Source organism: Podarcis liolepis (genome assembly GCF_965112155.1).
Source record: "Podarcis liolepis genome assembly, chromosome: 8".
Classification (NCBI taxonomy): Eukaryota; Metazoa; Chordata; class Lepidosauria; order Squamata; family Lacertidae; genus Podarcis; species Podarcis liolepis.
Genome location: NC_139560.1, coordinates 79,976,361 through 80,002,475, shown reverse-complemented (window position 1 = coordinate 80,002,475; position 26,115 = coordinate 79,976,361). Strand labels below are relative to the sequence as shown.

The window sequence follows — 26,115 nt, the reverse complement described above, 5'->3', positions numbered from 1 at the left end:
ATGGCCAGCCTCTCTCCTACAGCCAGGGGAGCATCAGGATGAGGTCACAATGGCTAGCCTCTCTCCTACAGGCAGAGGAGCATCAGAATGAGGTCACAATGGCTAGCCTCTCTCCTACAGCCAGGGGAGCATCAGGATGAGGTCACAATGGCTAGCCTCTCTCCAACAGCCAGGGGAGCGTCAGAATGAGGTCACAATGGCTAGCCTCTCCAACAGCCAGGGGAGCATCAGAATGAGGTCACAATGGCTAGCCTCTCCAACAGCCAGGGGAGCGTCAGAATGAGGTCACAATGGCTAGCCTCTCCAACAGCCAGGGGAGCGTCAGAATGAGGTCACAATGGCTAGCCTCTTTCCTACAGTCATGGGAGCATCAGAATGAGGTCACAATGGCTAACCTATCTCCTACAGGCCGGGGAGCGTCAGAATGAGGTCACAATGGCTAGCCTCTCTCCTATGGGCAGGGGAGCATCAGAATGAGGTCACAATGGCTAGCCTCTCTCCTACGGGCAGGGGAGCATCACAGTGCCCAGTCTCTCTCACACTGTCCTAGACAGCAGCAGTACTACTGGCACAGTGCCTCTTTGTCTTTTACTGAGAGGGGCAGGAGCAGATGGGCACTATCTCACTTCTCTTCTTGAGGTGGGTAGCTGCAGTATGTGGGCACAGCGGGTGTCAGTTTACCTCTGAAATGGCCAGCCGTGTGAGAAGCAGGGTCCGAAGATAAGATGCACAGAAAGGTAAGAAACCCTAGCTATCAGACGGTTTCGGATACTTACTACCCAAAGAGACAGAGATAAGAAAGGGGGACAAAAAGAAGAGGCGTAATGTTCAAGAAGATCAGCTTTGTCCACTGTAAGAAATGGGTCCTTTTAAACATATTTTTCAATGAAGAAATGTTTCCAAAAAACAGAGTCCTTTTCATTGGGGATAATTCAGATGGAAATTCCCAGGTGTCAAAAAAGGTTATTTATGTATGCCACTATGGCAGCCCATGTTTTGTTAGCCCCAAAATGGAAAACCCAACCAAAGAAGAAAGGCAACTTAAACTGATGGAAAATGCGCAGCTTGCGAATCTAACGTAGAGAATAAGAGAACAAGAAGAACATTCATTTAAAGAAGGTTGGGAAATGTTTATTGAATACACTTAAAACCGTTGGCTGCATTGAAATAAATTCAAAAGTGTCAATAAGTTTTGATGGATGCAATAATGGAATACTGAATAGTTTAGTTTATATAAAATATGCAGGGATTTATGCTATATAAAATGAAGCATGGAAAGAGAAGAAGGGAAGTCATTGATGTTTTAAGGTTGCTTAAATGAATATAAAACTGAGAAATTAATAAAAATTATAAAAATGAAGAGGGTCCTAAAACCCTTAATCCTGCTCCTTAAAATACAACCTGAACAAAATTGATGAAGCAGCAAAGTGTTTATTTGGTACAATACATTCTTGCAAGAGCAGGTGTCCAAATTAGACAAAACCCAATGTGGCGTTTGCCCTCCTATGTGTGTGACATCATACTGGGTTCATAGGGAAAGGGTTAACTAATTGTAAAATGACTAACCAATGGGAACCCAGAGGACAGAGTTAACTGTGTATAAGGTTTAAGCACAGAGGTTTTTTAGGGAGTTAGAGTTAGTTAGAGTTAGAGTTAGAGTTAGAGTTAGAGTTAGAGTTAGAGTTAGAGTTAGAGTTAGAGTTAGAGTTAGAGTTAGAGTTAGAGTTAGAGTTAGAGTTAGAGTTAGAGTTAGAGTTAGAGTTAGAGTTGTTGAGAAGACAGTCTGAAGTTAGAAGAGACAGAAAAGATAAGTCTGTGAGTTGGGCTAGTCTGGTGTGAGAGAGGGAGAGAATTTGTTAAGAGGAGTCAGTCAAACAGTTGAGATAATCAGTCAGAAGGTATTAGGAAGGCCGGCAAAGAAACTAAAGTTAAGATACTGACAGGAATATTATCTGAGAAACCATAAACTTGTTAATGTTTGTAAAATAAACTTGTTTTTTTTTGTTCACTTTTAACAACTGACTGGACTCAATGTTTTACCAGAGAGTAACTGGTTGGTGGCAGTGGGGAAGCGAGCACAGTGGTGGCACAGGGATCAATAGACAGTTAAACGTCCGGGGACCCTGTGTGATTGCCACACCCAAGCTTTGGCAAAGCATGAGCTTATATTCCAATACAGTGGTACCTCGGGTTAAGTACTTTATTCATTCCGGAGGTCCGTTCTTAACCTGAAACTGTTCTTAACCTGAAGCACCACTTTAGCTAATGGGGCCTCCTGCTGCCGCTGCGCCGGAGCACGATTTCTGTTCTCATCCCGAAGTTCTGAACCTGAAGCACTATTTCTGGGTTAGCGGAGTCTGTAACCTGAAGCATATGTAACCTGAGGTACCACTGTACTCAAAGCATAGGTTCCCTCCCTTGTCTCCCTATTGGCTGGGTACTACAAGGTTTACAACCTATCACGACCGCCTAATTTCCCTGCTAACATCCCTGCCTCTGTTTATATCTCCCACTAACCTTAGTTCAGCTCCCCTTTATCCTTATTTATTATTTTCCTTATTTGGTCTACATTCCTATGCAGTTATTCACTAAGTCAAGGTAAAAGACCACATCCTGACCACAAGTTCTAAACATCTCCAGTTACGAGAACCACATTTCCAGTTATGAGAAGTGGGTCAATCTGGACTGACGTCTGCCTAAATAATAATAATAATAATAATAATAATAATAATAATAATAATTTATTATAATAATTTATTATTTATACCCCACCCATCTGGCTGAGTTTCCCCAACCACACTGGGAGGCTCCCAAAAGAATATTAAGAACACAATAAAACATCAAACATTAAAAACTTCCCTAAACAGGGCTGCCTTCCGATGTCTTCTAAAAGTCAGATAGTTGTTTATTTCCTTGACACCTGAAGGGAGGGGGTTCGACAGGGCAGGTGCCACTACCATGAAGGCCCTCTGCCTGGTTCCCTGTAACCTCACTTCTCAAAGTGAGGGAACCATCAGAAGGCCCATGGAGCTGGACTGTTTGGGCTGAATGATGGGGTGGAGACGCTCCTTCAGGTGTACTGGGCCAAGGCCATTTAGGGCTTTAAAGGTCAGCGCCAACACTTTGAATTGCGCTCAGAAACATACTTGTTACATTTGTTGTTTATGTGAAAAACCAACACCCTCATTTCTCACATGCCCATGGAGTACACCTCTTTATTGCATTTATTTATTCCATATTTCCTCCATGGAGCTCAAGGCAACATACAAGGTTCCTCCCACTCCATCTTATCTTCACAACCATGTGAGACAGGTTAGGGCTAAGAGATGCCCATGGATACCCATCCATGAAGTTGGATCTGACCAGACACCCAAGCTAGGGCCATATCTTTCAGAGGAAATAGGAACTTCATTTCATTGGCTCTCACCCAGCCCATTACAAATGCCATATGCCTATTCAGGACATCAATGCCACACATGAAATAGATGAAGATGAGAGATAGACATGTGTTTCATTGGAATGTTGGTGACATTTCATTCCAGATCTCAGTAGTTTCATGCAGGATATTAAGCAGAAGAGGAAACAAAACATAACCCATATGCCACAGGGCATGGCACCCACACACCCCAGTTGTTGTTGTTGTTTAGTTGTTTAGTCGTGTCCGACTCTTCGTGACTCCATGGACCAGAGCACGCCAGGCACTCCTGTCTTCCACTGCCTCCCACAGTTTGGTCAAACTCATGCTGGTAGCTTCGAGAACACTATCCAACCATCTTGTCCTCTGTCGTCCCCTTCTCCTTGTGCCCTCCATCTTTCCCAACATTAGGGTCTTTTCCAGGGAATCTTCTCTTCTCATGAGGTGGCCAAAGTATTGGAGTCTCAGCTTCAGGATCTGTCTTTCCAATGAGTGATCACACACCCCAGTAACCCCCTTATTAAACCCGCCAGACAAGATAGATATGGAACCATTGAAGTATGGTGCCCCCAGTTTCCACATCCCACCATTTCAAAAGGTATTTTTAAAGCAATTTACAGATTTTTAAAAAAATACCACTACTAAACAACGCACAATTAGTAAGAGCAACGAGATAAAAATAGCAACAAAATTAAAAACCACTCAGCAGCAAAGAAAATAATCCAGTTAAAACTCTCCAGTCATAAAGCAATACAAATTAAAAGCTCTAGCAGTTTCTTTCAGCTCAGAGAAGTAAGTGCTGTAATGCATCTGTGAAAGAATGAAGATATGTGTTCGGAGAATGCAAAAATGTGCAGCTTTCTTGTAAGAAGCAAGACCAGCGGCATTTCTTTAATCCAGTTATGCTGCTTGAGACCCTTCTAACTGGAAATACCTGATAATCTCTACATGCAAAACTGCAAATGCCCCTCTGTCAAGAGATTGTCTCAACTTGGAAATTAGTTGTTTGAACCCTATGTAACCAAATTTAGTCGAAACTACTTCTGCAGCAAAGAACCAATATAAAGGTGTAAACTCTTAGTGTGGTGGTAAATGAAGACTAGGGAGTTGTTGTTGTTTAGTCGTTTAGTCATGTCCGACTCTTCGTGACCCCATGGACCAGAGCAGCAGCAGAAGAAGAGTTTGGATTTGATATCCTGCCTTTCACTGCCTTTAAGGAGTCTCAAAGAGGCTAACATTCTCCTTTCCCTTCCTCCCCCACCTCTGTGAGGTGAGTGGGGCTGAGAGACTTCAAAGAAGTGTGACTGGCCCAAAGTCACCCACCAGCTGCATGTGAAGGAGCGGAGACGCAAACCCGGTTCCCCAGATTACAAGACTACCGCTCTTAACCACTACATCACACTGGCACTCCTGTCTTCCACTGCCTCCCGCAGTTTAGTCAAACTCATGCTGGTAGCTTCGAGAACACTATCCAACCATCTTGTCCTCTGTCGTCCCCTTCTCCTTGTGCCCTCCATCTTTCCCAACATCAGGGTCTTTTCCAGGGAGTCTTCTCTTCTCATGAGGTGGCCAAAATATTGGAGTCTCAGCTTCAGGATCTGTCTTTCCAGTGAGCACTCAGGCCTGATTTCCTTAAGAATGGATAGGTTTGATCTTCTTGCAGTCCATGGGACTCTCAAGAGTCTCCTCCAGCACCATAATTCAAAAGCATCCATTCTTTGGCGATCAGCCTTCTTTATGGTCCAGCTCTCACTTCCATACATCACTACTGGGAAAACCATAGCTTTAACTATACAGTGGTACCCCGCAAGACGAATGCCTCGCAAGACGGAAAACCCGCAAGACGAAAGGGTTTTCTGTTTTGGAGGCGCTTCGCAAGACGAATTTCCCTATGGGCTTGCTTCGCAAGAAGAAAGCCCATAGGGAAATCTTCGGGGACCTCTTTTAAATACTGGTGGTGGGGAGCAAAGCCTTTCCCCCCCTCCGGCCTTCAGAAGAGGTCCAGGAAGGCCGGCGGGGGCCAAAAGGCTTTGCTCCCCACCGCCAGCATTTTAAAAGCAGTCCGGGGTAGCAGGTAAGCGCTTCCCGCTATCGCGGACGGCTTTTGAAGGCAGGCGGGGGGTAGCAAAGACTTTCGCCCCCCGTCCGCCTTCAGAAGAGGTCCAGGACCTCTTCTGAAGGCGGGCGGGGGGCAAAAGTCTTTGCTCCCCCCTGCCTGCCTTCCCGGGAGAGCGGAGAAAGGCAGCGCGTTTCTCCGCTGTCCCGGACGGCTTTTGAAGGCAGGCGGGGGGGGGGAGGCAAAGACTTTCGCCCCCCGCCCGCCTTCAGAAGAAGTCCAGGACCTCTTCTGAAGGCCGGCGGGGGGCAAAAGTCTTTGCTCCCCCCTGCCTGCCTTCCCAGGGGCTTTTAAATCGCCCCGGACAGTGGAGAAGTCCTCCGCTGTCCCGGGGCGATTTTAAAATGCCGCCCGCCAGCATTTTAAGATCGCCCCGGACAGCGGAGAAGTCCTCCGCTGTCCCGGGGTTTTTTAAAATGCTGGGGGTGGGAAGAAAAGCCCTTGTCCCCCCCCCAGCCTTCAGAAGAGGTCGGGGGACAGACTGTCCCCAGACCTGGTCTGAAGGCGGTTTCCATAGGAACGCATTAATTGATTTTCAATGCATTCCTATGGGAAACCGTGCATCGCAAGACGAAATACTCGCAAGAAGAAAAAACTTGCGGAACGAATTAATTTCGTCTTGCGAGGCACCACTGTACAGACCTTTGTTGGCAGGGAGACTCGAGTTCAAATTCCGACTTGGCCGTGAAGCTGACTGGTTGACCCTGGTCCAGCCACACTCAGTCTGACCTACCTCCCAGGGATATTGTGAGGATAAACTGAGGGGAAAGGGAATCACACTGCATACATATGCTGCCTTAGGCTTCTTGAAGGAAATGTGGGATACAAATTTAATGACTGGCTGAATAAAATGCATACATTATAATGTAAATTTTAAAATGATACCCCCTGAAATCACAGTAATTCAAAATAACATGATTTGAGAATAAAATAACTAGACAGTAATGGAAACGGAAAGAGAAGATCTTCAGTAATGAGGTACCAAAGGACTATAACATATATTTTTCAATATTTTACACGTTTGGCTAAATCTCAAAGAGTCAAGAGTCAAGTTGTGTTTTTTTTTAAGGTAATATGGAAGATGTAGTATTTTCATACGTTTTAATTTTTATTGTTTAATTAACATTTCCGTAACACTCCTACATCTTCAAGTTTTAGAAAGGCCACTGAAATTAGGCTCTATTCAGTGTCGTAAATCTTTGCCTGGGATTGCAAATTTGCCCTTAAATGCAAAACTTAGAAACATTAAACCACTGGGCTATTTTTTTAAGAAAGTCAATTATTTAAAGTTTATCTTTGGGTGGATGAGAGCAAAAGAACTTATTCATATAGTATTCTCTGGGAAGGACTAATCCCTAGGAAATTCTGTAAGCCTCCTTCATTGGAAGAGACTTTTTTTAAAAAAAATCAGTGTAATTTCACACGTGCCAGGCTGAACGACGACAGGAATGAATACGTATTAGAGACAAGGAGCACACGCTGGCATGGCATGCCTCTGAGCCAGAGAGCCTTGCGGGGTTATTGTATTACTGACAGGTGACTGATCAACTTTGACAGCCTCAATCACTTCTCTGTGTAGTAGATGGAATGTCTGAATTCCACACTCTGTTGACATCTCACTTAGACCATAACGTACAGCATTTGGGGCTGCCCTTGAAGACAGTTTGAAAATGGCAGTTAGTTCAAAATTCTCATAACTCATGGGATATGTATCTTGCCGCTTTCAGAGATCAAAAATGGTTATCTGTTCACTTCCAAGTAGGGGAATGGGGTAAATTTGATTCAGCTTGCATTTAAAGCATGGGTAGGCAAACCAAGGCCCGGGGGCCGGATCCAGCTCAATCGCCTTCTAAATCCAGCCTGCAGGTGGTCTGGGAATCAGCATGTTTTTACATGAGTAGAATGTGTCCTTTTATTTAAAATGCGTCTCTGGGTTTTTTGTGGGGCATAGGAATTCGTTCATTATTATTTTTTCAAAATATAGTCCGGCCCCCCACAAGGTCTGAGTGACAGTGGACCGGCCCCCTGCTGAAAAATTTTGCTGACCCCTGATTTAAAGCCAGATCTATAAAATCTGCACTTCCCAAATCAACATGAGAACCAAAACACAGTCACCCATTGAAATTTGCTCATATCCAAATTTTGTGATGCAGTTCTCCCACCAAACAATGCTTATAAAAATGAGCATTTGGGGTGTGTGTGTGTGTGTGTGTGTGTGTGTGTGTGTGTGTGTGTGTCTTCCCCCTACATGGTTGGGCAGCAGTGGTACTTTTTATACAAACTTCTTGAATGAGCCAGTTATATTCATTGTGATTGAAACAGGCACCATTCATTTCAATGGGATTTGGGGAGACAATGTCCCCAACAACTTTCCAAGCATTTAATCAGCATACAATATATATTTTGGGGCCCAGCTACATAGCAAACTTTGGCACCACAAGCAATAAACAAACCAGGCTTCTTGCTATCCTCAGGAAGTCTGTGCGAAAAACAGCCAGTTGGCAGTTTTATTACTTTTCGCAGTAATCCAAAAAGAAATGGTGACAAATGCTATGCACTGAAATGAAGCAGAAGGATATGAAGTACGAGGATAAGGGAGGCTCTGTTGTTATTAAAACTGATAGGAAATGGACCGACTGGTCTCAACTAGCCTTGCACATGGGTAGAGATTAGAGAGAAGAAGCTGTAGTGAGGGCTATCATTCCCAGCGTTTGATTTCTAACATGAAGTATCCCATCCACTTGGAAGTCATGCTTCTGAAATCCCAGAAGCATGTAATGATGCTCCCTACACCTTAGAGCCTGCCATGGTCGTGGAGCCTCTCTGACTCTGGTTATGGATCCTTGTGCTGGTCTCGTGGGTTACCCGAGAGACGAGGTCCAAGTCTGGTCCGTGGTCAAAGGTGCAACATGGAGGCAGTCCGTAGTAGCTGAAGCTGGGTGCAGGGCAGGGAGTCAGGTGAAGTCAGGAACAGGCTTGCAAGCAGGGAGCCAGGGCGGGTCAGGAGCTCAGCCAGGAAAGCAGGAGAGGGTTCAGGCAGGAACCAACAATGTTACTCCCGCAACTTGGGACTGGGGCTGTCCAGCTTTTATCTGCCCCGAGGCATAGGGCGGCCCCGATCCTCTGGTGACTCGCCTCTCCTGGCCTGGAGGTGAGCACTCCTCCTGCGGGAACTTAATTCCCTCTGCCTCTCTGCCCTAAGCCTCTGCAGCTCAGGAGAGGCTGGAGGGTTACCAGACCCAGAGGCAACCTCAGCTTCCTCTGACAGGGCTGAGAGTGGAGCACCTGCAGGCAATGGTTCCTCCATCACCTCAGGAGCCAGAGCAGACTCAGCTGGTGCCTGCGCCTGAGGATCCAGCACAGGTGAGGACCCTTCAGACTTATGCCCCAGCCCCAGCTCAGCTGGTTCTGGAGGCGGGGACTCCTGTGCAGGCTGGGATCCCTCAGGTTCAGAATCAGGTCCGAATCCCAGGCCATCACAATCCTGCTGCTCTGGTTTCTGCGCACTGACCCCCATCCTCCATCATCTTGCGATTACTTCCTACACCAACCTCTCCTTCCCCATCTCCATCTTGCCCCGGTGTGTCTCAGGCCTTGCTACACCCCACACTGGGATCCTCTTCCTCCTCTCCGTTCATGACAGCTTATGACTGATTCCAATCCCACAATCTTTTTCATGTGGGCTATTAGCAGCAGGAATTGAAATTGAAATACTTTATTGTCACTTGTACAACTTGTATACAGTGAGATTACACGAGCACCCCCCACACAGTTCTCTTAGTCTTAATTCCCTTCGTTTACTGACGCACACTCACCAAACCCAAAGGTCAGTTGCCCTGTTCTTACCTTTTCATTCAGCAGCCTAACAGCCCACGGATAGAAGCTGTTCCTTACCCTGTTGGTGCAACTAATCATGCTTCTATATCTTCTGCCTGAGGGCAGGAGATCAAGAAAGTGCCAGCCAGGGTGTGAATCATCCCTGAGAATTTTCCTCACTCTCCTGAGGCAACGTTCTTCTGCTGTTTTATCCAGCAGATTCACGGGAGATCCCATAATATCTTGTGCTGTGTTCACCACCCTCTGTAGGAGCTTCCTATCAGTTAAAGTCAAACCAGCGTACCACACCGTGATGCAGTATGAAAGGACACTTTCTATTGTGGACCGGTAGAAGGAGATCATCAAACGTTGATTGACATCATTCTTTCGCAATACTCTGAGGAGATGGAGTCTCTGTCGGGCTTTCTTAACCACCATTTAACACATCTGCATTCAATCCCTCCACTCTAAATGCAGAATTCTGTCACTTTCTCACTGCTGTGACTGCTGAATAGTAAACCTTTAAAGTGTGGGAGTCCTCCTGGGTAGCATTCTTCTGTAATCTCTATACCTCATTGTTGGACCACACTTCTTTCCTGTTTTTTTCTGGTGTGATTCCATTATCGGAAGCCTTCATATAAAACGACTACTTCCCATGTCAGGCTTTCATACAACCTAGAAGTAAAAATAATGGCTCCCCCCTTTTATTTTATTTTACTTTATTACTCACAAATCACTTATTTGTACTGCTGCCATGACCCAAATGTGGTTTCCCAGGAGGACAGTCCCAGTCTGGCCCCCAGAGTGGATATGTACATGAATTTACATAAATAAATGTACCTACACAATTCTACAATCTGATATTATTCCAGTTTATGCAGCTTCATAGGAATGTAATTAAGTTTTAATCCTGATTGCTATTAGAAGTTATTTGAGAGGTAAAGCAGTGTAGTTTATACGCAGGCCCTGCCCCAGGGATTAGATGTGAGTTCCCTCTTTCTCCATTAGGCTGCATCTGCACTGCACATTAGTGGCTGCTTCTGATTTTGCTAAAGAGCAGCATAAATTAACGAAAAGCCAGATTTCTATCCCTATTAATTAATGTGTGGACTGGTCATAGAAGATCGCATATTGTTCAAATAGCCTTTTGCTAATGCAGATCACTTTTCTATTGCATATAAGGGCAGAGGAAACAAATATGATTAAAGAATGTAGCTGAAGAAGCCTGCCTCTACTTGAATAAGCAGGAGAATAATATTATTACTAGTTGGCCTAGGCTTGGGTCTTGGAGGTTTGTAGTGCTTTTTATAGATTTCGTGACAAGAACAGTGCAATTCTATAACGTCTACTCAGGTGCAAGTCTCATTCTGCTTTCAGCCAAGTAAGTAGGTATAGGACTGCAGCCATAACTATATACAGCATCCTGAGTGGTCTGTCATCCGGTACCTGGGTTTCTCTCTCTCTCCCAAAGCTGTTATCTTAAGGTGGGCAGCTGTTCTCTCACTTGATGTGCTTTGCATCCCTTATCACACATTTATATTGTTAATTTAAATATATGCTTATTATTGTCAACTTTCCTGACCCCTCCATTCAGACTGTGTCTTTTTGTGCACAGGGGAACTGATGGAGTTCCTCACTAAGGCATAGGAACGGATCCTTCAAATAAGGACAATGGAGCAAGGAAACAGACTGCTCACAGGCAAATAAATGCAAATAGACACACAGGGGGTGAAATATCATGTTTAGAAGACTGTTCAGTATTGTAAATGGGCATATCACTATGGTTTTGACTCGCCTGTCATGTGACGGATGACAAGGAGTTTACAAATGGGCTTAACAAAATGGGTTAACAAGGGACGTGGGTGGCACTGTGGTCTAAACCACTGAGCCTCTTGGGCATGCTGATAGGAAGGTCGGCGGTTCGAATCCCCACGATGGGGTGAGCTCCCGTTGCTCTGTCCCAGCTCCTGCCAAGCTAGCAGTTCAAAAGCATGCCAGTGCAAGTAGATAAATAGGTACCACTGTGGCGGGAAGGTAAACGGTGTTTCCATGGGCTCTAGTTTCTGTCACAGTGTTCCATTGCACCAGAAGCGGTTTAGTCGTGCGGGCCACATGACCCGGAAAGCTGTCTATGGACACACGCCGGCTCCCTCAGCCTGAAAGCGAGATGAGTGGCGCAACCCCATAGTGGCCTTTGACTGGACTTGACCATCCAGGGGTCCTTTACCTTTTTGCCTTTACTGTTCCTTAATGGCTTTCAATCTGTCTCCAACCTTTCTCTGCATTGCACCCTTCACTTGGCAGTGGAAGTGGCTGAAAGCAGCTTCGATTTATAATTTTGAAAATGGGTAGAGCTGTAACTTTAGTTGTACTGAAATGAGTCTAGGAGGTCTAGGAGGGTTGTTGCTGTTGCCTCATGGGAATCTGAAGCAGGATTACAGGTTATGTTACCTCCTTTTGGAGTCTGATTACTTCCAACATACTCTGTTTGTGCATTTCTAGAGAGATATTACAAAAGCACTGCAAATATCCAGTATTTTCCTTTATGTTTTACATGAAATTGTTTTTATAGACAAAACGGTTTTGAATGCTTTTTTTTTTGACGTTGATATTGTTAGTCACGTTGAGGTGCTTCATAGAAAGTGGTTCGTAAATGGAACTGAATTAAAAAGCAAAAATTATAACACCACATTTTTCGCTCCATAAGACGCACCCAACCATAAGACGCACCTAGTTTTTAGAGGAGGAAATCAAGAGGGGAAAAAATTCTGAATCAAATGTTGTTGAAGAGGGAGGGGGAGGGAGGATCAGACTAAGGCATCACAACCAGAGGGGCTCGGTAAGGGTTCCCTTCCGTTCCTCCTCCCGCTTCGCTGGGAAGCCAGCAGGACAATAGGCACTGCGCAGCTTTCGCTCTTGCTCTGCTGGCTTCAGCAATATCTGCACAGCCTGCATTCATTCCATAAGACGCACACACATTTCCCCTTACTTTTTAGGAGGAAAAAGGTGTGTCTTATAGAGCAAAAAATATGGTTACACCTGCACAAGAAAACACTCTGGCCACTTTTGAAACTTCCTCGCACTTAAGAAAATGTGGGTTACTTCCCTCTTTTTGTGGCAAATGGTTGGGAATTACCATACAAGAAAGAGGACTGTGGACTCAGCCATACAGCTGCAAAGGAAATGTTTTAAGTGTGTTGTAAAGTGCATTATACAAATGTTATTCTAGATGGCGATGGTGAGCAATGGCAAATTCAATATATTTTTCAAAACGTTTTTTTGAAAAGCATATTCACATTGTTTTTTATATGTGCGTAGATTCCACCTGTGTCTCGTTGCAAAAACACAGCACTCAACAGCATTACATGGTTCACAAGAAACTGAGCATCAGGGGCCAGTGTCTTACCTTCTGCCTGACACTAACCATAAACATACGTTTTTGAACTAGGCTTCTTAAGCAATACATAGAGTCTCAAGCCCCAGAAGAGAGGAGAGCTCCTTCATTGCAGGTTTCATATAAACTCTACCATTCAGTATCAGAGATGGTGACCATGCTCTTAATTTGAATGCTGTAAATGTGCCCCCATTTCAGTGAAGTGCAACTTTGCTTTCATCTCTTGCTGAAAATTCACGATATGTCTTACACATTGTTTTAGTTGTGTGTGTGTGACAATCGAACAACAAGACTTGGGTCACTCTTACTAAATCATTGTCTTAAGCCCAACCCCAAGATGAGTGTCAAGCACAAGCAATGTGTGCTTTGAGCTTTAGCTGTGGAATTCAAGGAAAAAACCTACATTAACAGCCATCCTCTAGGGATCTGCAAGGAAAACCAGAAGCCAGATGTTCACCTGGCAAAAGCCTGGTTTACTTCCACTGACTGCAGCAACGCCATGCAAAACAAACCTGCTGGGAATGCAGCTGCCATTTCCTGATGTAATGAGATTTCCCCAGTGAACTAATTTTGAAAGAAATAAAATATAACCCCTGGTGTTCTCCAAATAACCTCTGCAAATACCAGCTCCAGCATAAAGCTACCACTATCCCTCTGGGGCAAGTTTGGTGCAATTAAAAGAAGACATTTTGACCCAGTTGCCTTATCTTTGCTTCAGCCCTTCTTTTTAAACACTTTAATAAATAAAACAAGTGGATTTAATTGGCTAACAAGAGGCTTAGGATAACCTGGAACTGCTTCCACATCAAGGGAAAGGAGAACTGGGGGTCACTTACAAGCTCTAAGCATACAAGTTACCTGCTAAATGTAAAGGAGAAAATTTCTCACTGAGCACTAATCTGCATTCTGGTTTAAATGAAAAATGAATTGCGTTGCAAACGGCACCGCTGCCTTTTCCTTGCTAATGATGCACAGTGCACTTGTAACTGAGTTGAGAAGAAAGGAAATGAGCCAACTGCTGTGCCCTTTTAAGTGGCACTTGCAAAGAAGGAAAAGGAATCACAGTGCAGCTGCTTTCTAGTGTTGGTGCGATGATGGGGTGGGATTTTCCTTTGAGAAAGGCCCATAGCTCTGTGACACAGCACTTGTCTAGCATTCAGAGGGCCCCAGGTTGCATTCCTGGCATCCCTAAGTAGAGCTGTGAAAATGTCCAGCTTGAAACCTTGAAGAGTTTCCGTCAGCCAATAATGAGTTAGATGGACCAATGGTCTGATTCAGTATAAGGTAGCTTTCTCTTCTGATCACTGGCATTTTAGGACACAGGTGGCGCTATGGGTTAAACCACAGAGCCTAGGACTTGCCGATCAGAAGGTTGGCAGTTCGAATCCCCGTGACGGGGTGAGCTCCCGTTGCTCGGTCCCTGCTCCTGCCAACCTAGCAGTTTGAAAGAATGTCAAAGTGCAAGTAGATAAATAGGTACCGCTCCGGTGGAAAGGTAAATGGCGTTTCCGTGCACTGCTCTGGTTCGCCAGAAGTGGCTTAGTCATGCTGGCCACAGGACCATTAGGTCCAGTCGTGGCCGACTCTGGGGTTGCGGCGCTCATCTCGCTTTATCAGCATACAGCATACAGCATACAGCTTCTGGGTCATGTGGCCAGCATGACTAAGCCGCTTCTGGCAAACCAGAGCGAACCCGTCGGAGGGGTACCTATTTATCTACTTGCACTTTGATGTGCTTTTGAACTGCTAGGTTGACGGGAGCAGGGACCGAGCAACGGGCGCTCACCCTGTTGTGGGGATTCGAACCACCGACCTTCTGATCAGCAAGTCCTAGGCTCTGTGGTTTAACCCACAGCACCACCCGCATCCCTCGTTAAAGAATAGGATGTCCCTATTTTCATCTGAGAAATGTTGGAGGGTATGTGAGAGTGGCAACACATTTCCAAAGACCAGCGGTAGGAAACTTTCTGATTGCTTCAAGAAGTAGCCAGTACCTCACAGACCAGTTTCATAAGAGTCACAAAAAAAGAAGTTAAAATACATGACAAGAAAGTCAGAGAGAGCTTCCTCCATGCTTCTTGGGCCTGGCTGGGGTGTGTTGTTAGCTATTATTATTATTATTATTATTATTATTATTATTATTATTATTAAACACCACCTTTCCCCCCAACATTTCCCCATATAAGGAAGGCACTTGTTTTACAGCCCTTCTGCCTGCACTTCTGACTTCTGATGTAAAAGGGACTATTATAGCTCTCTTGCTAGTTAACATTGATTAATAGTGCAAAAATGCTGCAAGATTTGGCATCATTCTGTAGTCATTCTGCAGTGCTACAAAGTCAAAGCAATGTACTGAAGTATGAGGCCCAATACATATAAGAAAAAGAGAGGAATGGTAGCAATTTACTGGAAGCTATTCTAGCAGAATGACTCTACATCTGAATTATTCACAAATAAAGGAAACCTCTGTATTAAAGTAGGCCATCCTGCCAAAGTAACAAGCTTCCCCTTTTTTTGCTAGCTTTTGTTAGTTTTAATTTCCTGTGCTTCAAGTCTTTATAAATAAAATTGCCACTTGCTATTAAAAGAGAGCGAAACACACCAGAGCTGATTGCAATGAATGTTATTAAACTAGCATTTGATCTTGGTTCAGAGTGTGGCAGTGGGCATGTGTATTGATAATGAAAGAAGGAAACTCAGCTTAAGCCAGAAACAGCCACCATAGCAAAATGCATATTTGCTCCTTTTTAAAAGGATGATCCATTAATATATTCTGCTCTGTCCCACCAACCACTGGATATTTCAAAAGACATATAAATAGGGATCACTCTCCTCATTGTGGGCTTGCCTTACGGAGGACTCAGTCTGTCCTTTTAATGAGAGATCAGACCTATGCTCATGTCCTTTCATTTCCCCTGTCTCTTCCAGTGTTGCAGAAAACCATAGTTTACTGTTTCATCCAAACCAGACAAACCATGGTTTGCTCAAGCCAGTTTCAACTTGGTTTGCAATCGAGCTTTGGGATTTGTGCAAACCTTTGTTTCCTGGTTCAGATGTAATGGAGAGCTATGGTCTGTTGCTCAACTGGATGTGCAAAAGGAAATCTGAAGGAAGCAGCAGCACTGGGCTCACTCACATTTCACTAAACCATGGTTTGGTATTAAATCTGACCTTATCTCAAATCTGCCAGGTTCTCAACACTAGAAGACAGATTGTGTTCATAAGATTACAGTAAGCTGCTTTATACCAGGTTACTCTCTGGTAACTCTTTGTCTATTTGTCTTAGCATTGCCTTTTCTGACTGCCAGGTTCCCAGGCAGAGGTCTTTCACACCACCTGCTACCAAACCTCAACTGGAGAGGCCAACAACTGACTCTGGGACTGTCTGGTGGAAAATGAATTCTTCTACCATTGAGCTATGCCATTTTCCTAGTTCTTTTTTGTTTTGTTTTATTATTCTATACTGGGTTTTAGTACACAAACCCCAATAGGATAACTTCAAAATCAAAAATCTGAAGCCCGTCCCAATAACCCCAGCCACCCATTCTCTCGTTTGCAAAGGAGACCTAAAGGAAATGGTTAGATAAAATTGTCTATTGCAGGCACCCCCAACCTGCGGCCCTCCAGATGTTTTGGCCTACAACTCCCATGATCCCTAGCTAACAGGACCAGTGGTCAGGGATGATGGGAATTGTAGTCCAAAATATCTGGTGGGCCAAAGGTTGGGGATGCCTGGTCTATTGAATAAAACAGCTGGAGATGCTACAAAAGTAAAATTTGATAGTGCTCATTCCTTTTTCTAGATGCCACATGTCTGCAGAGAAGCTGATGTTCCTGGGGTTTTAAAGGTGTTCCAGGTTAGCAAGACCTCAGTAGATCATATGCAGATGGTGAAGAACATCCACATTCTATACTATTAACAAATATAATATAACTAAGCCATTCGGTTTCAAAAGAGTCTTGCTTTTTTCTTTTGCCCACATATTCTTTGTCAGCTTTTCCAAAAGGGCAACTTGCCAAACTCTCTGGTAACACTGATCTAATAAGTCAAAATCGTGAGGTTAAAATTAAATAAAAAATAAATGTAGACCCTTTTCACGGTTCAGATATCAGATACCTGCTCTCCCTGGATTGCCCAGAGTGCCCTGGTGAGTAGCTGACTCTTTCATAGAATCATAGAATTGTTGATTGGAAGGGAACCCAAGGATCAAAACGCCTGCAATGCAGGGATCTTAACACATTGTTCCCATCCAAATATAATAGCAAAACTAAGATCCAAATTGCCAGTCAAATTAGGATAAGCAGGAGAGAAAGTGCTCTCCTCCATTTGGTGGCAAACTACTTCAGATCAGACATTTAACTGAGTGAAGGATTTCTTTGTTCCATAAAGATGACCTTCACAATCTTTCTAAAGCACCCTGTGAGCACATAACCAATAAGTGGCCAAAAACTTAATTGTGTTTCACATTCTTTAATTTTTGCCCAGTTTACAAAATAGAGTTGGGTTTGGGGTTTTATTTTCCTCTCCAGAAAAGAGTAAGTTGATAATCAGCATCAAGTTAATTATCTAAACATTCATTTCACAAAACCTAAGTAGAAGACATTCAAAAAAGGCTCTTGCAAGTTTCACACGTTGTCTACTTAATAGCTGCTTGCTATTTTAAAAATCCATCTAACCAAACCATTTCTCAACTGAATAACAGCAATGTCTTTGAAATACCCCGGACGATACAAGTGGATGAGTGTTGGAGGATGCTTCCAGCTCTGTTTCAAATTAATTGCGCTTGGCAATGTTCATTCCACATTTGAAAAATGAGAAAGCTAGCAAGGTTAGCTAACACATAAACAGAATAAGGTGCAAAGTTTTTTTTTAATTCTTTGACCTGCTAAGTCAATAACAATGTGATTCAATAATTCAGCTGTCTCACCTTAATTCAGTGGAGCAGAATACCAGCTGAAGTAATTAGTCTTTATCTGGATGCAGGAAGAAAAGAGAAGCTTGAACTTTTTTGGGGGGGGGGGAACCAAACCTTTACGCTTCAACTACCAGCACATAAATTATTATTACGTATTTTGCAATGGATATTATGACAAAGGATTCATGGGAAAGTTTTCCTGCATGTTGTTGTTGTTTAGTCGTTTAGTCGTGCCTGACTCTTCGTGACCCCATGGACCAGAGCACGCCCGGCACTCCTGTCTTCCACTGCCTCCCACAGTTTGGTCAGACTCATGTTGGTAGCTTCGAGAACACTGTCCAACCATCTCGTCCTCTGTCGTCCCCTTCTCCTTGTGCCCTACATCTTTCCCAACATCAGGGTCTTTTCCAGGGAGTCTTCTCTTCTCATGAGGTGGCCAAAGTATTGGAGCCTCAGCTTCACAATCTGTCCTTCCAGTGAGCACTCAGGGCTGATTTCCTTAAGAATGGATACGTTTGATCTTCTTGCAGTCCATGGGACTCTCAAGAGTCTCCTCCAGCACCATAATTCAAAAGAGTCAATTGTTCGGAGATCAGCCTTCTTTATGGTCCAGCTCTCACTGCATGAGTTCCCTTGAAATGAAGGTGAAGGCACACAGAAGCATTGCTATGCAAAGTGCCATATTGCAAGGTTTGAGTGTCTATGAGTGTGTCAACCTCCTTTGTAACTGACTCTTCAGCTGATCAGTTCTCATGCAGGACTATGCCTTCAGCAAGTATTTGTCCTTCTCTCCAATACATACTGCAAAATAAACAAATGCACTGAATAATTGTATCATATAAACTGATCTATATCACCCTGCTACCTAAGGTTTATTTAACTGGAAGGATCAGGGACTAAATGTTCAACCTTTAGTATGCAATGTATGTCTTCTTCCACCACGAGGCCTCACTTAGTATCTAAAACAGTGCAAAGTACTACTAAGTCCAGTGGTACCTCAGGTTACAGACACTTCAGGTTACAGACTCCGCTAACCCAGAAATAGTACCTCAGGTTAAGAACTTTGCTTCAGGATGAGAACAGAAATCATGCGGCGGCAGCGGGAGGCCCCATTAGCTAAAGTGGTGTCTCAGGTTAAGAACAGTTTCAGGTTAAGAACAGACCTCCAAAACGAATTAAGTACTTAACCTGAGGTACCACTCTAATGCCTTCCATCAACGCAAGGATTTCTGCATCCACAGTGGGACTTCTCCACACTTCTTCCCCATCATGCATCCCCTAGAACAGATTTAGGCATTCCTCCAATCCTCTGGAGCAGATTTGGGGAGGGTATGGGATGTGCATTGGTGAAGGAAAGAGGAAAGTCATGTGTCACAAGTGGAAATCCTTGCACTGTTGAGATGCATCAGTTGGATACCACCCATACTCTCTTGTGTGGGAAGACTATGTAAACTTGTAGGCATCTGTCAACCTTGAGAGACAATCAGGGTCAGATTTAGGTTTGATGAGGCCCTAAGCTACTGAAGGTAATGGGGTCCTTTATATGTCCAGCTGTCCTTTGTCAACAACAAATTGTCGCTGGTTTTGGTGTTGAATATATGCTATATGGTAATTTATGGATCTAATAGGTATCTCAAGCCATTTGCACATGCAGAATGTAGGCACCCTATATATAGAAATAAGAAAACCAGTGATATTTTAGGGAGTAGGCTAGCAGGCTGGGCCCATTACTTACCTCATAGGAGCCTACACAACACAAAACACTGTTGCTGTACGTAGGTTTTATTTCATTTGTTTTTTATCTTATATTTTGGAAATGTACGTCCAGGGTTTTTTTCCTTAAAATTTTTTGGGGGGCCTCCAAGAGATTGGGGCCCTAAGCTATAGCTTGTTTAGCTTATATGTAAATCCAGCACTGTCTCAGACAATGGATTGCACCTCAGAGGGTGAAGTTAAACTGCTGTGTTAGCAGCACCTGTGACCTCCCCAGGGTCCAAGCCTGGACATTGTGTATGGAGGTCCTGGGCTGCCCTGACAGAAAGACCTCCCTCTCAGCTTCACTGATGTGGTCCAAAGGAAAGCAGAGCAATACATCTGGCACGTGCTTGGCCGCAAGACTTGCCAGAAGGAGCCATGGAAGGTGCCATCCAGCTATCCTTGGGGCTCCACTCCGGATTTGTGTAGGGTTTACTCCTTAACCTTTTTCTCTCCCAAAGATATCTTACAAGGCAGCGGAAGTTTAGGATCCTTCTCCTAGAAGGGTTGCCTTCCCCCATCTGCCCCCTCTACAGCATGTGCAGAAACCACCTTCTTGTCCATTAGACCCACTACAGTGGTACCTCGGGTTACAGACACTTCAGGTTACAGGTGCTTCAAGTTACAGACTCCGCTAACCCAGAAATAGTACCTTGGGTTAAGAACTTTGCTTCAGGATGAGAACACAAATCGTGCTCCGGCGGCGCAGCAGCAGCAGGAGGCCCCATTAGCTAAAGTGGTACCTCAGGTTAAGAACAGTTTCAGGTTAAGAATGGACCTCCGGAACAAATTAAGTTCTTAACCCGAGGTACCACTGTATTGGTCTCATCCGATCAATTTGCCGGAGCCTGTCTGCTCTTGCAGGAGAAGGCCCTAACTCACTGAGACCAATCGACTACCCCCACCTGGTTTAGCCAGCCAGTTGAAGCCATTCCCAAGGTGTTGCTGCCGTCACATGCCGACAGCTTCTAGGAGCGACAGGTGAGAGCTGAGAGTGTATGGGGTGTTAGGAGATGGGTAGTACATCTGGTGGGGGATACATTGTGCTCCTTCTGGGGTAGTTTGTCAACCTTTGGTCCTCGCACTGCACTCAGCTCTCACTATGTAAACTATGGCTGACTTCTTGGAAGAGTTTGAGTTCCTCAGCATATTTGGTTATTGACAATGTATTCACCTGTGAGTCTGGTCATCAAAGCAGTAGCTTTTCCATCTGGGAATGATGCATAGCTTATTAATGATACAAAGCATCTTTGAAATCTCAAACAGGCCTCATAAGTGGCAGCGCTTGCTGTGTGACAATAGCAAGAAACGGCAGCTTTCACTTTGGGATATCAGAGTTTCATAAATATAATGTGACATGTTTGCTTTCCTTTTCCTGAGACGTTTGTGAAAAACCCATCTGCAATTCCCCATCCACTGGAGAAGTGGCTCGTATCTGATCTTCAGCAAAGCAGACTGCGGTTGGCTTCGGCCTCCTCTGCTAAGATCCAACAGCAAAAGAAAAGCAATGATGAAACCAATTAAGCATGAATGTGCACATTTCAGCAGCAGTGATTTCAGGATAGAGACATTGTCAAAGTTTGTAACCGTCGAGTTTGGAATTTGAATTTGTTCAGCTGGTAATGCCATCTATTAAACAAACTGAGCACAGCGTCGTCAGGAAGCAGTTTTCTTGCTCAGAATGTAAAACAAGTATCTGACGACTGGCCAGGCTGCTTTCTAGATATGTGATGAAAAGTTATTCAGTGTTATCCCCTTGCTTTCACTGAAACTGCCTTGGGTTGCTGCACATAACACATACCCTCCAATTAAGTGTCTCTATTTTCCCGAGACAGTCCTAGAATGATGAATAATAATAACAATAATAATTTATTATTTATACCCCGCCCATCTGCCTGGGTTTCCCCAGCCACTCTGGGCGGCTTCCAACCGAATATTAAAAACAATACAGTGTCAGACATTAAAAACTTCCCTAAACAAGGCCACCTTCAGTTGTCTTTTAAAAGTATTGCCTTGACATCTGCTGGGAGGGCGTTCCACAGGGCAGGCGCCACTACCGAGAAGGCCCTCTGCCTGGTTCCCTGTAACCTCACTTCTCACAGTGAGGTAACTGCCAGAAGGCCCTCAGAGCTGGACCTCAGTGTCCGGGCTGGATGATGGGAGTGGAGACGCTCCTTCAGGTATATAGGACCAAGGCCATCCTGGCTGCTGATTTGATCTTGGAATTTCCCTATTCCCCCTGCCAGCTTCACCAAACCCCTGCAATGGGGTGAGCTCCCATTGCTCGGTCCCTGCTCCTGCCAACCTAGCAGTTCAAAAGCATGTCAAAGTGCAAGTAGATAAATAGGTACCGCTCCGGCGGGAAGGTAAACGGCGTTTCTGTGCGCTGCTCTGGTTCGCCAGAAGCGGCTTAGTCATGCTGGCCACATGACCCGGAAGCTGTACGCCGGCTCCCTCGGCCAATAAAGCGAGATGAGCGCCGCAACCCCAGAGTCATCCGTGACTGGATCTAATGGTCAGGGGTCCTTTTACCTTTACATGTCCACTCACTCTCATCTGTGCACCTCACTCATACAGAATCTCCAATACAGGCTGATTCCGCCAACCTTCCTAGCACCACAGCAAGCACAAGGCAGCACGGCACATATAAACACAACAGCTCATGCCAGACTTCTGCCCCAGGAAACCCTCAATTATTAATTGTTACAATTCACCGGGAGGAGAAGCAAGCAAGCCAAAAAAACCGCAACGTCACTTGCCCTCATTACTGGTCCACATTTATTTTATTTTTTTCTGGGCAGCCTTACAGAAGCCACAGGCCAGAAGTAAAAGGGCCAGAGGTAAAAGGGAGCAGATAAAGTAAAACTTGGCTTTTATACAGTAGGCTAGTTTCTGCACACACTCACCAACAACTCTCCATCCAGCAAGCAAGAATTATTGTTGTGGTTCAAGGATATGTTGCACCTGGCCCCAAACACTCAAGGGGAGAACAAAGAAGGGCCAGTAAGAGAGGTTTGTGGAGAGTCTTAGGGGCCAGCCAGAGAGGATTGTGGGGGTGCATTTGGCCCTGGGTATGAAGTTCCCCATTCCTGCTCTATACCAAGATTGCCATATACATTGCAGGGATAATGCAGGCCAGTTTGATCACAAGGGCCGGCTTCTGGAATCATAGAATTATAGAGCTGGAAGGGATCAGCCCTCTGCAATGATGGGATCTCAGCTGAAGCATCCATGGCTGATGGCCACCCAACCTCTGCTTGAAAACCTCCAAGGAAGGAGAGTCCACAAGCTCCCGAGGGAGACTGCTCCACTTAAAACAGCTCTTACTGTCAGAAAGTTCTTCCTGACATTTAGTCACAATCTCCTTTATTTTATTTTATTCTATTCTATTCTATTCTATTTTAAAATTGCAAAAAGCTGTATTTTTTCTAGTACTTTTATTTCTGTTTTTATTTTTGCATACCAGTTATCAGAGGAAAACGCAAACGCAATCCCCGCATTTGGGGAAATCGCAGGGGTCGGCACACCCATAGTGCAATGGATGAGCCTCACCTTGGGAAAGCCTCCTTCATGATCAAGGTGTCTCCCCCACTAGGTAAGTATCGGAATCTCCTTTCTTGTAGCTTGAAGCCATGGGTTCGAGTCCTACCCTCCAGAGCAGGAGAAAGCAAGCTTTCTCCATCATCCGTGAGATAGCCTTCTTCAAATATATAAAGGGCTATTATATCTCTTCTCGGTCTCTTTTTTCCCCAGGCTAAACTTGCCCAACTCCTTCAACCATTCCTCATAAGGCTTGGTTTCCAGGCCCTTGATCATCTTGGTTGCCCTCCTCTGCACACATTCCAACTTGTCAACGTCCTTCTTAACTTGTGGTGCCCAGAAGTGGACACAGTATTCCAGGTGTGGTCTGACCAAGGCAGAGAAGAGTGGTACTAATACTTCCTCAGACTGTGTTCAAAGCATAGCTAGGGAATACGTATGAATCTTTTCAATGTATGGTTAGGGACAGCATATTCTGGAAAGCAAAACCTTTTAACAATATGCAAGGCCTCCGTGATTACAAAATTAATGCATTTATTAAGTTCATATAAATGTCACCTGCTGACCATCATAACCATTTTTCTTTAGGGAACATGAATGGACAGGCATTTATTAATTTAGCATGTACAGATAACACTAAATGCAGCAAATATTGAAAAAATCAATGAACTTAAAAGTGTGTTTTTCTAACTTCTATTTTGCAATAAGCTGTTCTCTTTAGAAGGGCCTCTTTGCAAAACAGAAGTAATTAAACAAGATTTAGAAACTCATTTGTATTTTAAAACATTCTTAAATGGAGATAAATAATGTATTTTTGCTGGAGAAAAAACTGTACCAGCTAAATGTAATTTATTACTTTGTTTAGTTTCTCAATAATGTGCTGTTCATCAAAAGGCAGCAAGAAAAATCCATCTCCTGAAGTCATAATACATGTGCCGGAACTAATTGTAGCACACAGGAAAATCCATTTCAGATTCCAGAAAGTGTTTTCATGTCTGGAATTTAAAAGAAAAACAGTTAAGCTCAAATATGTGCACTTGAACCCAGTGCTTGATTTCTAAACAAAGACAAACTGGACTTCAAGCCAGCCTCATCCCAGATCTATTATTATGGTTATCACCATTGGTTTATTAATTGCCTTCCAAACAACCATATCAAGGCAAATTACACATAGGATTATTTAAAACAGAACACAAAAGGCATGAAATATGTTTGAAACAAAACTGAAACCCTAAGAACAAAGATATTCATGGTAAAGACCGATTCTGAGAGCAAATGCAAAATGCAGATATAAGTCCTAGGGGTGGAGCAGTTTGATTCAGTTCACAATATGCAAGGCCAAACACATTCACCCTTCAAAATCCAGAGTTCTCCAATTGTTTGCAGTGCAGTTTTGCAGCCAAGTAAAAAAATGCACATACTGTGGTAAAGTGTGCATATAAATGCATACATTTGTGAAAATAAAAGCAATGCCTTATACTAGGGGCAACTGCCTTGCAGCAATGTGTACATTAGAGGAAGTTGCACCCCAAAATGTGTTTATCATGAGGACTTTTTAAATGTTGAAATGCAGTGGCGTAGCGTGGGGGGTGCAGGGGGGGCCAGCCGCACCGGGCGCAACATCTGGGGGTTAGGGTTAGGGGCGCAAATCCACGGGTTAGGGGGCACAAATTACTTGCCTTGCCCCGGGTGCTGACAACCCACGCTACGCCACTGTTGAAATGTGAAGAACTAGATTTAAGATGGAGGAACAGAGAGAAGTTGAACTTGGCGTGTTTGCCCACCCCTGCATGACTCTTAGATATTGTGATTGTGCAATTTTAGATTATAAATGCAGGGCCACATTATTGAAAAGTGTGTGGGTGTCCCCTCTGCCTCATAGTCTAGTTACTGAAAACATGGGCATGGAGATTTTTGACCCGAGGCAAACTTACAAATATGCAGTCTCTCGCTTCATGCACTTCAAAGGAAGTTGTATCACGTGGCTTATAAAGGGAGCCAAGAGCAGTTTAAAGCAATAAATACCAGCGTGATTCTTTGCATACTGACACAAAATTTAATTCTACAATATTCACTGGCGAATACTCCAGAGGTGGATTTAGGGCAGTGATGGTGAACCTTTTAGAGACCAAGTGCAACCCAAAACCCACTTATTTATCACAAAGTGCCAACACGGCAATTTAACCTATATATCTCATTTTTTCTGTGTGTTTCACGTTTCTTCTTTATGACTGCTGTCAGAATAAATAATCCTTCATTACATTCTTCATTAAATTATCTTTCAGTTGATATATAATTTTATGGTATAACTCAGTGCTTTTTTTCAAAAAAATAAATGTTTTGGGGTACTCTCATTTTGACTCAAGAAAATCACCACCAGGGGAAAAATAAATATAGTGGTACCTCAGTTTTCGAACAGCTTAGTTCTCGAACTACTTGGAACCCAAACACTTCAAACCCGGAAATGAGTGTACTGGTTTTGGAACTCTTTTTGGAAGCCGAACGTGCTCTGTTCTGAGTATAACTTCCGTTTTGACTTAAACCCGCTTTAGTTCGGCAACTGAGCCCTGGCTGAGTGAGAGTGAACAAGTTATGTTAGTGTTGGGGGATAACTAGCCTCACATAACCAACATGCTTAAGTCTAATTAATTCAAGAAGGGGTTACTGCCATAGAGTAAGCCGTCCTGCTAGACTTAGATAGGTCACTCCCCCTCACCTTAGGAAGAAGGTAATCAAGCCTGTTGTTGTACGTCAGTCTACCAGAGAAGCTCAGCGAGTCAAGAGGTCTGAGCTGGTTGCTTCAAGTTCAGACTGCATGGCTCTAACAAGCCACTCTTATTTAGGAAGTTTGGAACTAAGCCAAGTTTTACTGCCTGTGCAACATTTTCTGAATGCTTTATGGGAAAGCACCTGAAACTGACCTTTGGAGAGTTTATAAGTAAACCATTTTTTAACTTACCTAATATGTGATGTATTTTTTCCCTATGCTAACTGAAGGGGTACGTTTTAGAACTCACAAGGGCATATTTTAAAGGTATAACAGCCTCTATTTCCATGCTTTGCTTTGCTGAATATTTTGTGATTTTAAATCTCTGCTGTGGTTCTCCCACCAAAGAGTACTTGCTCCAAACTCCTGGCATCCAGGAGTTCTCCTTTTTGTACC

General features: G+C 44.0%; 3 long non-coding RNA genes across 4 annotated transcripts in view; 2 read left to right on the top strand and 1 right to left on the bottom strand.

Moving 5' to 3' along the window:
* The first annotated feature begins 498 nt into the window (after positions 1 to 498).
* LOC310714535 lies at positions 499 to 21,060 on the top strand. The gene is made up of 2 exons (XR_014529878.1): positions 499 to 737; positions 20,793 to 21,060. It is a non-coding gene; the product is annotated as an uncharacterized lncRNA (long non-coding RNA).
* LOC310714493 overlaps positions 17,321 to 26,115 on the bottom strand; it is a 27,655-nt gene continuing 18,860 nt past the window's right edge. The window contains exon 3 of the long non-coding RNA XR_014529837.1: positions 17,321 to 18,458. This is a non-coding gene — a long non-coding RNA (uncharacterized lncRNA). The remainder of the gene's footprint in view (positions 18,459 to 26,115) is intronic.
* LOC310714445 overlaps positions 22,893 to 26,115 on the top strand; it is an 8,667-nt gene continuing 5,444 nt past the window's right edge. The window contains exon 1 of one of the 2 annotated variants that reach the window (XR_014529775.1): positions 22,893 to 23,007. This is a non-coding gene — a long non-coding RNA (uncharacterized lncRNA). The other variant, XR_014529776.1, reaches the window with a different exon arrangement.